Raw genomic sequence first — 13,774 nt, forward strand, 5'->3', positions numbered from 1 at the left:
TTTTGCATCTTTAGATTCTATGACTTACGTGCCCAAGGGCTCGATGCACTCGGTATGCGCAGCAGCAAACAGGTTAGTCTGGTTATCAAATACAATAGGCCAAAGAGCTCATCTGCACCATACAAACACACCCACTTCAAAGACCCACAAGGTCACACCAGCGAGTGGGCCTGCTAAGCACAGCACCAGGGTTAGCTCTGTCTGTGGACTAGAGCTTCAAAGGGGACACATATGTATGTACAAAATATCTGAATGATTATATAGTTTACGATAGCTTCTAGCGACCCTGACCCCATTGTGCTGGGCACTGCACATAGTGAGGAAAGCTGGGTGGGAAGTGCTTTCCCCATCCGGCAAACAATGTTGGGATATCAGAAAATCATCCCGAATTGAATCTGGAACGTTCTGACAAAGTTTTCTGTTTGAGTCATTCGAGACGTTTCGTTCCGAGCATTTCAAAACATTTCATTTAGATTTCGACCATTTTATTTATGTGTTTATTTATTTTTACTATAATTAGGTTAGATTTCTAAGCAAAAAGTAGATTTGAACCAGAAAACTGGAATCTTTTGTTTCTAAAATATCAAATTGAAAAGTCGATAGTTTCTAAAAAAATTTCTTAATGGATATGAAAAATCTGTCAAACCCACCTTTTGTGGCAAATGGTTCTTGTTTCGACACATTGGCACTGTCTGACACTGAGTGAAATTTCCCAACCTGCTCTGACAGGCAGAGATTCCCCCTGCCCCTGCTTGCCATCGAAATAAATAAGATGCAAAAGCAGCATAGAGAATGGAAGCATCTTGCTCAAGGTCACACACACCAGAACAGTGACAGAGCTGGGAACAGAACGCACAACCTCGGCATATGAGCCCAGTGTCCTAACCACTATCTAGCACTGCCTCTCCTTAGTTGTACATAGACTGATTACAATAGAGATGGGTGAAGGGTGGGGAAAATGAAGCCTGCTTGACCCTATTTTGCAGATGTGAAAGTGAGGGACTGAGAGATTAAGGGACTTGCAAAGGGCACCGGTGACAGAGCTCAGAATAGAGACTATATATCTTGGGCCCAGTCTAGTGCATTGGCCACTGTCCTCTCTTGATGCACAGCTGTCGAATTAATTGGAGACATAAGTCTTCACAGGTTCAGGCCCCCGATCTGCAGAACCTCCAATGCTGACAAAGTTACAGTCTGGATCTGAATTTTCCATCTGATCTAAACTCACCAGGCAGCCTCCCCCACGTCCCCTACTCTGCACGGCTCCCCCGCCCCCCGCCAATCGAGCCATCTGCATTCTGCTCAGCCGCAGTCTCCATTTGGAATCATTTCCTGGGGGCAGCCAAGGAATTGGAGTGGTCAGAAAACAAATGATTTCAAATAAGCCAGTATTAATAGCATATTGATAAACAGAGTGGAGCATTGATGAGGTGGTGCGAGCAGGAAAGGCTTCCCAGGGAATCTCCAGGGGAAATTTTCCAAAGGCTAAAAAAAAAAAAGAATGTTTTTATTGTAATTTTTTGTTTACCATCCCAGTCGGAAGCACTGAGGTTATTGACAAAAGACCTGTAGAGGTGCCAGCTACCCTGCTACCTCCACCCTCCACCTCTGCAGCCAGCTACTAATCCTGTGATTTATTTACTATCCATGAATACTGAGTGAAATCAGAATAATGGGGCACTTAGCCATGTTACTGAGAAATCACTATTGTGATGCAATTCACTCCAATTAATTAAGCCTTTTTTGTTACCATTATTCCTTGTTTTACATTTTGTTTTAAAGTTCCAACGATTGGGTGCATTCACTGCATTGTAGTGAGGGGCTGATAGCTCTGGCGAGAAGACGTACACATGCTCGGAGCTCTCTGCACACAGCTCCACGGCGGCACCTCAGTCCTACCCGGCGCCCCTTTCTCCCTGCTGGTCCATCCTAGGTTCTTCCCACATGCCACTCTGCCAATGCGACCCACTCTAACCCTCCAGCTCCACTGCTGTTCAACTCCTGGGGACTCCACACGCAGATCTGCCCACGCAGTTCAATCCTGCCCACCGTCCCCACTGCTCTTGCAGTCCTAAGCGTCTCAAACACATTGGAAAAGGCCCTGGGGGTTTTCGCCTTCCTCTGCAGCGTCGGGCATGGGTCACTTGCTGGAGGATTCTCTCCACCTTGAAGTCTTTAAACCATGATTTGAGGACTTCAATAGCTCAGACATAGGTGAGAGATTTATTGCAGGAGTGGGTGGGTGAAATCCTGTGGCCTGCATTGTGCAGGAGGTCAGACTAGATGATCATAATGGTCCCTTCTGACCTTAATATCTATGAAAACACATCTCAACAAATACCCCTCAATCTTGACTTCCTGTCCCCCCAGTTATTCCAGTCCTGGGCTTCTGCCATGCAGCCAATAGGGTGACTCAGCAATTGCTGGCTGCAGGCCCAGTCCCTTGGAGGCCTCGGTCAGATGGTGTATGTTAGAGCAGCCCTGGGGGTGCACCGAGAGACCTAGCTGATGCAGATTGGCCCCAGAAACCCAGAGCCACATAGGTGGCTTAGCACTACTTTCCTCTCCCACAGAGAGTCTGACCCAGCTCTATCTGTGGGGAGGGGATGCAGATGAGAGTTTGGGTTTTAACCAAAATTTGCCTGTCCAAAATTTAAAAAGTAATTTTTATATCTGGGGCAATAGGCTATGCTTTTCCTGGTATATATCCACCTGTCCATCACCGTGGTATCTGGGACATGCTGGTTTGAAAAGAGAAGCCTTAAGTACAGGGTGGGAAATATAACTATTTAATCAGATGTGGACTATTGCTTTTCTCTTGGGTTGGGCAGGGCAAGTTTTTTCAGCCTTAGGATCTCTCCTTTCCACTTCCCCGTCCTTCCCTATGCCCGATCACCTTTCCCCAAGATTCAGATCTTATCCCTGAGTCCATCACCAACACTCAGGCCTGGTCTACACACTACTGAATTAAGTCAATGTAAGCTGCATCTCTGTAAGTATCTGCACTAAAACGTAGCTCCCACCGACATAACTCGCCCACTACACCGACTTAATAGCTTCCCCTCTGCGAGAGGCGAAGAATCAGTGTCAATGTAGTTAGGTTGATGCAGTGTCAGAGTGGACATTGTGTTGCTTATGTCGACTGTTGCTGCCTTTCAGAAGCTGTCCCCCAATGCTCCACCCCCCACATTGACAGTTCAATCAGTGCAAGCGCTCCTGGTGAGAACATCTTCTGCTGCCACAAGGAGCATAGCGTGGACGTGCAAAAGTGATCTAATTACTGTGGTGGCTTTATGCCGACGTAACTTAGGTCGACTTATTTTTGTGGTGAAGTGCTTGGTTGGGGAATATTCTCCAGCAACCTGGTTTGTGCAAGCTGGGTGTGTTTGTCTCTTGGAGTCTGAGAAACATTTTAACACTGGCTCCTGGGCCTGTCACTAACAGTGACAATACTTGGCGCTTCCATAGGGCTTTTTCAGCTGGAGAGCTCAAAGTGCTTTCCATGGTGGTTCAGCAGCATAACCTCCATTTTATGGATGGGTAAACTGAGGCACCAAGTAGGTAAGTGACATGTCCCAGGACACTCAGCAAATCAGTGGCAGAGCCAGGAAAAGAGGCCAGGTCTCCTCACTCCTAGCGCTGCACTCAGTCCATGAGCATTGACCAAGGCAAACTTCACTGCTATCTTTAAAGTGCTCTGAGAACCTCTAACAAGTTTATTATTCTTCATCTCAGGATGGTCTGTCCTGCCTCACATCCCTTGGTTTTATTTCAATAAAATGTATTATTTACGAGAGATCAGATGGCTCAAGAGACTGGACAGCCTCTTTTGCTCTATGATAGCAAAACCCACTAGGGAGTGTGTATTTCAGACCCTCCTCTGGGCATAGCTATAGGGGATAGAAGTTGTTACAGCCCCACTTATTGTGTTTGAGCTCATGCTATAACACTATTGGGTGCAGACTGGAGGTCCCTGGTTCAATCCTGCTGCTAAAATGACAAGATGGATGAGGTCATATCCTTTATTGGACTAACTTCTTTTGTTGGTTAAAGAGACAAGCTTTCGAGCGCCACAGAGCTCATCGTCCGGTGAATGGGAAATGTACTCAGAGTGCCACAGCTAAATACAAGGTGGAACCGATTGTTTAGCATCAGGAGTTAACACATATTTCAGGGGGCTAGGTGGGTGATAGGCATCCAGATGCCTAGAAGAAGGCAGCAGTGCACATGCCCAGAGGCAGAAACAAAGGCACAAAGGGAACTTTTCCCCTGGAAAATTTAGGCACGGAGTGAATTTAGGCCCCTCAGGGTTTGGCAGGAGTTTTGTGGATCACTGGGGAGCCAAAACTGGGACTTAGGCACCTAAGTAAGGGGTTCAGACAGCTAAGAACTTTTGTGGACCCCTTCCAACACGCCCTGAAAGAGGCTTATTTTTACTCATTTATTTTCTCCTCACACTTGTTCAGTGTGCGCAAATTTCAATTTCGGAGGGTGACTCTCCCCTCAGTTGCAGCTGTGTAAATCAGGAGTTACTTCCCTGAAGTTAATTGATTTGCATTTACTTAGGGGAAGTTTACCAGCCTAATTAAACCACTATAATTATATATCTCTAGTTAAACCAGTATAACTCCCTATGTGTACATCTTATTCCAGAAGAGGTGTCCACTGGAGGAGTTGGTTTAACCATAGAAGTATAATTATAGTGGTTTAATTAAGCTGGTAAATTTCCTCAGGCAACCAAGACAAAATGTGGGGTTGAGGCTAGCCAGACAAGTCAGCAGGATTCAGCGCAAAGAGGTTTATCAAAAGATGGTACCAAAAATTATTTTAAACCCTCCCCACCCCACAAAAAACAGTCCAAATCCATAACATCAGGCCATTTACCCATCCAAAGTTCTCCACATGTCTTACAGATCCAAGTGACCCTGCCTCATCAGTCCTGCAACCCACCTCTCTGGGTGGGAGGGACAGGAGTTTTATAAAGGGCTTCCCTACCCAGAACCCTTTGCAGAGAAGGGAAGTCCCGCCCCTGTCTCTCTCACTGATTGACAGTTTATCTACCCAATCATTCTTAGCTGTACAAGACTTTCACCCCATCACACCTTAAAACTGGTTTAAGTGGGAGGAGTTGAGTTGTTGGCCGGCTGTTCACGTCAACTACTTACTATTCATGGTTCATATTCCACTTACAGTATGTAGTATATATAATGATACTTAAAAAGAAAAAAGAAAAGGAGTACTTGTGGCACCTTAGAGACTAACCAGTTTATTTGAGCATGAGCTTTCGTGAGCTGAAGTGAGCTGTAGCTCACGAAAGCTCATGCTCAAATAAACTGGTTAGTCTCTAAGGTGCCACAAGTACTCCTTTTCTTTTTACGAATACAGACTAACACGGCTGTTACTCTGAAACCTATAATGATACTGTACATCTCTATCTATCCCCGTATACATACCCTCTCTCTCTCTCTCTCTCCGTACACATATTTATTTATCTGTCCATCTATCTGATATGCCCATTACAACTTTACCTACATACTGCAGTAAATAGAGCTCAAAGTGCTGTACAAAGGTGGACAGGTGTTATCCCTGTGTCGCAGGCAGAGCAACAACAGAATGGAGGGGCTAAGGCCAGAATTTTCACAGATTGAGATCGGCACCCATAAATCACACGGTATTGTGTCTGTTTCCTGGTTGGCTGTCGGAAACTTTTCAGCAGGGGAGATATTGCAACCGACTGTTTGGTGTGTGTGATACGCATCCCCGCCTGTGCTTGATCCATAGCGGATACAAGTCTGTTAAAGACCCAGTTGAGGGCTTTACTCAAGCTACACAGACTCAGGGGTTAGCTTTGAGGTCCTGGGTTTGGTTCCTTATGATCACTGTAGGATGATCAGCAGAAGGGGAATAGTGAATACTCTGGCCCACACGTAGGTAGTACATTAGTACAAACAGCAGCCATTCCCTCATCTCTATGACCAAAAATCTACCAGACAGCTGTTCAGAATTCAAACTCGTATTCCCAGATGCTTGTGACGGGCAGGACTCACCCCTGCAGCACCTCCTGCTGGTTCCTGGGAATTAGCTCTGTTTCCAGCTCCGGAGCACCCTCTGCAGGCCAGTGTCCCGCTTCTGCTGGCCCCCCTGTCCCTCCCAGATCCCAGTGCCCCTTTCTCTTGGGGTGCTGCCCCATGGTAGTAACCTCCACACTCTAGGTCTCCCCTCCCAGGGGAACCCCCACCCTCATCTCAGTATAGACTACTGCCCAGTCACCATCTAGCCCTCATTCACTGGGGGCAGACTGCAGTATCTAAGCCACTCATCACAGGCAAGGAGGGGTTTGGACTTGCTGCCTCTGCTCACCCATGGGCTGCCCTCTGCAAGCCCAGTACCCTTTCTCGCCTTACACTAGGCTGCAGCCTGGGGGGTTTCCAGCATGGAGCTCCCCCAGCTCCTCTGGCCTTCCCCCAGCCCTGCTCCACCTTAGGAGCACAGGTACGCTCCCCAGCAACCAGGCCCTTCCCTCTCAACATCGAGAGAGAGAGAGAGAGACTGTCCTCCTCCTTCTGGCCCACTGCCCTCTCATAAGGGCCAGCTGGGCCCTGATTGCAAGGGCCACAGCTGTGGCTGCTTGGCCAATCAGCTTTTCCCCAGCAGTAGCCCTCTCCCGGGCTGCTTTTAACCCCTTCAAGGCAGGAGCGGGGTGACCACCCCGCTACAATGCTGTTATGCAGGATCTCAGCACCGTCAGTCATAAATGTCACCATAACGCAGTTAGTAGATGCAAGGAACTGGTTAAAAATAAAACAAGTCTGTTGCTTCTCCTGCTGCCTAGCTTTCCTTCCAGCCCCTTGGTAATAGTGTTCAACCTCGTGTCATTTTTATCCCAGATGTAATTACACCCACTGTTCCAGTATAACCCTTTACCAAAAGGCATCACACACTTCCTGGCTGTGTTCACCAGTTGGAAAGAAAAGAAGGGAGCTGAGGAAAAGGGGGAGGGGATGTTCTGCAGACCCACAGGAAAAATCAAAAATCCAGCAAAAACCCTGACTCCGTCCCTCTGGAACCAGTCCCCCCTTTGGGGTGTGCTGCCCAGCCACACGGCTTGATGACTTCCCCAATGCCCACCTCCGATTAAAGCAATTGACACACCGTTGAATTAAAATGACACTATCTCTTTAACAGAGAGAAGACAAAAATTATTGGTGCCCTGGACCCCACTGGGAGTAAATTCATACTGCCATATTGATTAGATTTTTTTCCCTTTTGCCTGATTCCCACAGCCTCCTGGGTAATGAAGATTAAGCTTCAAGCCCTTCTGATATTACTTTGAAATGCAGAAACCCTCAGAAAAAAAGATTATGTTTGTTCTCTTCTTGGGAGACCAGCAAATATCATTAGGGATGGACCAATATCTGCCTATTTTCCCCCTTGCCACTTTTTTGAGCAAGCAGGCTATATCTGTGTGTGTTATATCTGTCTCTATGTCTCTATCTATCTAGCTATCTATCTTTAATGGTGAGGACTCATTTGATTTAACTGGTGTTAAATTGCAGTGGAGAGCTCGGGTGAATTCAGGAGACAGCCACCTTAATACCAGACCAATTAATTATCAGCACTGTTATGACAAAGGCTAGATGGGATGAGTGCTAGCAACAAGGCTGTAATTCCTAGGATCCTGTGTGACTCGGGAGTGGTCCCACGTATTTAATTTGGGTCACTTGGGATTTCCCATGGCATAATGAGTTCAGAATCTAGTCCACTAGGCCTGAATCTTTTCTTGCTTCTGCTCATTTAATACCATTGACTTTAATTATATTAAACCAGGTGCAAGCCCATGCCGTAGTTTAAGTGTAATGCGTTACGTGTAAAATAGCCTAAAATAGCTGAGGATTTAAGAATTGGACAGTAACAGACCGCGAATCCCAGGGGTGACGGAACCTGGTGACATACTAAACAAAAAGAGCTCCCCGCCCTGCTTGTAGCTTTCCATCGCCTCACACCGACTCAAAACAAGTTTTAGGTTTCAGCGGGACACACAGACAGAATGACTATCCTGGAATCCGATACCATAGATTGCAGTAATAAGATTCCAGCAGCATCCAGGAGCCCCCCTGAGCTAGGGGTTGTACCTAGACATAGTGAGAGACTATGCCCCAAAGAGCTTCCAGTTTAAATAGACAAGGCAGTGGAGTGAGCAGGTATTATTATCCCCACTTTACAGATGGGAAACTGAGGCACCGAGAAATGGAATGACTTACTTGAGGTCACACAAAGAGGCAGAACTGGCAAGTGAACCCAGGTCTGCTGAGCCCCCAGGAGCTGCTACTATGCCAAATTCAGCCTTCCTTTCAATGGAGTTACTCCTGATTTACACCTGTCCAAGGGCTCACTCCGGCAAGGTGCTGAGTGCCACCAGCTTCCACGGAGTTTATGTGGAGTTTAAGGTGCACAGTGCTCCCAGGAGGTGCTCAGCACTTTGCAGAATAAAGCCCTTGGGTGGGGAAAGACTCAGGCCCATTGACTCCATTGAATTTCCTCCCCTTTCGCACCCGTGCAACTGAGAACAGGATCAAGCCCTCAGTGGGCAGAAATTACCCTTGGCCCCCTCCGCCCCCACCCCCCGAGGCTTTCTCATTGCAAACAAACGTACCCTTGATCTTAAGATAATGAGACAGCCCGGGGTGAAAAAAAGATTTATGGAATTTGGAATATTTGCAAACTAGCTTAAGCGAGCCAGATGCTCAGCTGGGGTAAATAGACATTGCTCCAGGGGCTTCAATGGAGCTGGACCCATTTGTACTGGCAGAAGAACTGGCCCAAGAACTGTCGGTAGCTTTGGCTCTGCAGGCAAGTCAAGTAATGGAGCCTGACTTGGCTGCTCCTTTGGGTCTTGGCAGGGTCCTGTTTAATTAAACCTCTGAGGACCCAGGCAGAAGAGCTGATCCCCTGCAGTGAACAGGAATAAATCCAAATGAGATTGCCCGGCCAGAGAAGCTGCTGGAAGCAGAAGCTGTGCCACGGACTTAAACCTAGTTTGGCCACAGTTTTTAGTATTATGTGTATCATCGGAGCATCCCGCATTCCGAGCTGAGGTCAGGGCTCCCTTGTGCGGGGTGCTACACGGACACATAGAAAGAGGCAGTCCCTGCCCTAAAGGACTCACAAGCCAGAGAGACAACATGTTGGAGGAGAAGCAAAACAAGGAAGTGACCTGCCCCGGGTCACCCAGCAGGTCAGTGGCAACGCTGGGAAAAAGACACAGGTTGCCTAGTCCCCCAGCTACAGCTCTGCTTTTGGCTGCTGTTCCCCCAGCACCTCTGAGGACTGAGCCCTGCCTGGCTGGAGCAATCACTGCAGTGGACAACACTCCCTGCCTTGGGCGAAGCCAAAGCTCATGTGAACGACAGCTGGCTAGAAGACCCTGGGAACGGTCCACAGTTGACACACTGTTGCAAATAATGTTCTAGTCTGCACCAGTGTTTCAACTGGGGTGGAGCCTGAGAACTGAGTGGCAGCTTGTAACTGAGGCTGCTGTTTTTCTCCTTGGGGTCCTTTTCTATGTGTAGTGACTGTTATCAGTTGTTTTCAGGGAAGCCACGGGAGTCAGTGGCAGCTGCAGACAGGAACATCCCAGCTGTGGCAGAGACCAGTGGGATCTCACTGAATGGGTTAGGGTGCCGGGCAGGGAAGGGGGGCTAGAAAGAGCATGTGCGTGGACTTTATAGATGGAAGTCATTGCTCTTATGTTCAATCCGGAATGCCTTGCTCAGGCAAAGCTCTCCTTGCAGTGAATGGGCCACAATCTAAGGTCCCTGCTCCTGCAAAGGGCCATGCAAGCAGGGACACTTACCCCCATGTGCAACCCCATAGGATTAAAGGGGGTTCCACTCAGGACTAAGGACCCACATCCCTGTGGTTCCCTTTGTAGGGGTGTAGCCTCGGTTTCCCCTTCTTCCTCTCAAGTAGCCTCTCCTTTTACTCTGGCCAGCTCCTTTAGATGTACAAACTGAGGGCCTGATTCTGCTACCCCCCACTCACATCCAGTAGAGCCTCCCCCCCAACCCCCCGGCTCCAGTGGGACTCTTGTGGAATAAGCTGCTACCTCAACATGAGTGAGGCTGTCAGAAAAGGTCCCTGTGCAAGGAGCCAGGGGTTTCCAGAACTGGTTGGAAAACAGAATTTCCATCCCAGGGAAAATTCTGACATTTGGACATTTGTTTTCATTCCAAATCAGAATGAAAAGTCAAAACTTCTCACAGGACAGAGGTTCTGAACAATTTCAATTCAGAAGCCTCAAAACGTTTTGTTTCGATCAAGTGAAATGTTTCATTTTGATAATGTCAGAACGTGATCTACAATATTCCATATAAGGCACACTATTAAATATAATATACACCTATGGTATGATCTATTAAATGAATATTATAATCTGCTATAAAAGTTGACATGCAACTAAATGATAAAGTCAAAACAAAGCATTTCTACTTGATAAAAACAAAGTATTTTGACATGTTCGGAATAAAACAAGAAAGTCAGAATCATTTGTACTAACTTTGTCCCTTTGAAAATTTCATCGAAAACTACGTGTTCCCATGAAACATTTTTATTTTGATGACGGAAAACAGCTCCATCTAAGAATGTTCAACCAGCTCTAGGAGTTACATCATCCCCATTTTCAAATCCTGGGCCACAGTGGACCATAGTTTTTTGGGGGTTAATTGTAGTAGGGAGTTCTGTTTAAAATCTGGTGGTGCAATGGGCCCAGTTTTCAAGGCAGCGCCACATGCTGACTGTTGGGCTATTGTACAAAATCTAGCCCTGGGGTAGTAGCTTCAATGGGAGCCGAGCTCTTTTTGAGATTCTGGCTCCGGTTACTGGTGCCAGGTGCTCAAAAGTCTGGCTGAAGATGACCACCTGGAGAATTGCTGAGCGCCTTAGAACTCCATCTCCCTTTAAAATCAACAGGAGTTGAAGCTGCTCTCAGAACCTCTCCAGAGCTGAGCCATTATTGCCTGGGCAATGATACATAACATCCTTCTCAAGTGCCCTTCGTGTTGACCCTCATGGCAAATCTCTGTTTTCTTCCATACCCACTCTTCCCCAGCTCTTTGTTGCTGTGGTTTATTAACATCAGATATGCTCTGAGGGATTTATGGGTTAGGCACGACTCACAGGTCGTGCCCACTCTTGGCCCCGTGTGGTCCACGGGGGGAGCCTCCTTCAGTGAGACACCCCTTCTCGGGGGTCCACTCTCGGAGGTTAAGTCCCTCCACCTCCTGGAGCCACACCTCTCTGAGCCTTAGCACACCTGTTTCTCGCCATGGGCCCCCTCAGGGAGTCCACTTGCTCTGGACACCCAGCACCTCCACTCCCAGAGGGAATAATGCATCCCTGTTCTCTAGACTGGCGTAACACTCAGCTGGCGTAAAACAGGAGGGTTTATTGAGCGTTTGACCACAGCATAGGAAACTCTCAGGGCCCTCAGGCCTGGCCTCTCTCAGCACAGCACATCCAAGTTTCCCCTGCATCCAGGTGAGGTCTACCTGCTCTCCCCCACTTCATCACACATGTCCATTGTTTTGGGTCTTTGTCCTACATTTAAGTCTTTAACAGGTTGAGACCAGAGGATTTGAGCAAACTAATTCTGAGATCGTGGCGAACTCTTCTGTGACCAGCCTGTATATGAATTCACTGCTGGTTAAAGGCACCAGATCCAGGGCACTGGAGGCTGGCGGGGACTATTCTGGGCTTGTGGTTGTGCCAGTGGTCTTCCGTTGGGTTCACTACAAATTTACTGGCCCAGGTCTCCTGTTTAGACCATCCCATCACTGGCCAGGGTGGAAGCCTTTGAAACAGAAAGATGTGCATGGAAGAAGCTTATTTGCATTGCGTCCACAGTGGCTGGATTTTCAAAGATATCTACGGGAGTCCAGTTCTCAGATCCAATCGCATTGCAGTTGGAATTGGGTGCCTAACTCCCTTGGGTTCCTTTGACAATCCCAGCCAATCTGGACACTGCACAAAGAAGCTTCCTCCCCACACACGTCCCTGCTCCAAAGGCAGTGATCAGAAGGTCATTTGGTCACGAAGGGCTCTTGCCAGCCATGGGGCCAAACCCACTGCATTTGGAGACCCCCCTCAGCAGGATGCTGGGATGAAAGTAAAGTGGGGAAGCTCCCGCCAAGCCTCCCAAACCTTCCCCAAGCCTGACTCATCTGAGCAGTGTGCTGTCCAAGCCCATCACGCGGGCTTGGCATTCTGCAGGGTCTCCTGCTTTTTTCAGTCTTAATAGGCCGGCTCTAACCATGTATGAAGTGATATTTTGACTCTTTATTTTTCTATCAATAAACTTTATTGTCCTTTTCTTGCAAACCCTTCAGCAATTAAAAAAAAAAAGAGGAAGAAGAAGACAAAGGGAGTTGATGTTTGACTGCTGGGCTATCACTTAAGCCCTTGTTCCTGTTTACTCAGGGCTTATTAGAGCTCATTCAATGCCTATAGCAGGGCTAGATCAATAGCTGCTGGGAGCAAGAGCAATTCCGCTTGGCCACTGTAGCCCATGTTGCAGAATTGATCGGCTTGGCTGCTGCAGTCTGAAAATCCATCTCTTTTTGCTCTCTCTTGCCAGCCGGGTTGCTAGGCAACGGGGGCTCCTTTGGGCAGTCATTGGTCAGTAGCAGCGGACAGTTCTCCATGTCCCTCAGTGGTCAGTTGGTCAGTTTGGGCTGCAATCTGTCCTCCAGGGTGGCTCCAGGCTTGCAGGGGAGATGGGGGCGTGTGGGGGGGAGGAGAAGAAAAATCAATAGTAACTCACATTTAACCTTTCTTTAAAAAAATCTTTTAGAAAACTATATTGACCCATTCCTTATCACTTCGTACCATTGCTGCCTGGTCTGCAGGGTGTTTGGTTTCCTGAACATATGTACTTTAGTAGGCAGTTATTGCCTGATTCTTTTTCAAGGTACAGCACTTTTCTTTCTTTCTTTCTTTCTTTCTTTCTTTCTTTCTTTCTTTCTTTCTTTCTTTCTTTCTTTCTTTCTTTCTTTCTTTCTTTCAAAGATCTATTAGGTAAAACATATCACTCCAGCTACAAGGATCCTAAGTCAACCATTCTTCTGGGTCCCATGTACGTCGGTGTCTTGCTTTCAGTCTTCAATATTTGATCCTAAAAGTGGTTCTCAGAATCTGAATTCCTATTTCAAAGCCCATCAGATAAATGCCTAAGACACAGGGTGTGAGTTAATTGTGCAAATTCTCTCTGCCATGGTCTCCTTTCAATGAGATAACTCTCTCCTTTGCAAAACAGGCATCACAACAGAATGATTCCCTTTCTTCTTCCAAGGTGGTGTGTTCCTGATTATTTGGCTTGGCAAGAGCTTTTGAGATGTCTCTTAAAACCACTTAAAACATTTAAGAGACAGTACAGGTGCTATTAGGTTTTACACAATGGAGGGGCAGGGGAAGAGTCTCAAGGGGATGAGGCAAAGGGATTTTCCACGTTCTTGTATGTCAGAAACAGAACAGAGCTTGGAGGGGCCAAAGGAGGGAGTGAAAAAGGAGAGAGCATCATTGTCATGTCTCTCCCCCTCAAAATCTATCCCAAAACATTTGTAATTACACCAAAAACTGAGTGTGACATTCCACCGATACCATATTGTGTGTACAGAATACCCATGACAGCTATAGTTACCTGAGGTGATGTCTATATGGTACACTCCACTTACAGTATGTAGTATATATAACACTTTACATATCTGTCTATCCCCATACA

Source organism: Natator depressus, chromosome 25, assembly GCF_965152275.1.
Source record: "Natator depressus isolate rNatDep1 chromosome 25, rNatDep2.hap1, whole genome shotgun sequence".
NCBI classification, from domain to species: domain Eukaryota; kingdom Metazoa; phylum Chordata; order Testudines; family Cheloniidae; genus Natator; species Natator depressus.